Below are 554 nucleotides of genomic sequence, written 5' to 3' on the forward strand. Positions count from 1 at the left end.
ACTCATAGGTGGGTGTTGAACAATGAGAACACATGGACACAGGGAGGGGAGCACTACACACTGGGGTCTGTTGGGGGGAAATACGGGAGGGACAGTGGGGGGAGGGAAGTTGGGGAGAGACAGCATGGGGAGAAATGCCAGATATAGGTGAAGGGGAGGAAGGCAGCAAATCACACTGCCATGTGTGTACCTATGTAACAATCTTGCATGTTCTTCAAATGTACCCCAAAACCTAAAATGCAATAAATAAATAAATAAATAAATAAATAAAAAGGAGAATGAATATTGAGAGACAAGAGCCTCTGCCACAGTGTGCTTAACGAGTGTGCCAGGAATAAAAAGTAGAACTTAAATCCTTTCATCTTTCCCTTCATCCAAGTGTATATATTCTACTAGCAAAGTGGGACATTCATCTGTACTTTTCTTGATAGTTGAAGTATTTGTGAGAACCAGAGTAATAAATCCCCATGGACCCACCATCCAGAATTTAATAAATGTTTACATCTTCCTTCTGATCCTTTAAAAAAAAAAAAAATTGACACGGAAGAGAGCCC

Source organism: Saimiri boliviensis, chromosome 1 (assembly GCF_048565385.1).
Source record: "Saimiri boliviensis isolate mSaiBol1 chromosome 1, mSaiBol1.pri, whole genome shotgun sequence".
Lineage (NCBI taxonomy): Eukaryota > Metazoa > Chordata > Mammalia > Primates > Cebidae > Saimiri > Saimiri boliviensis.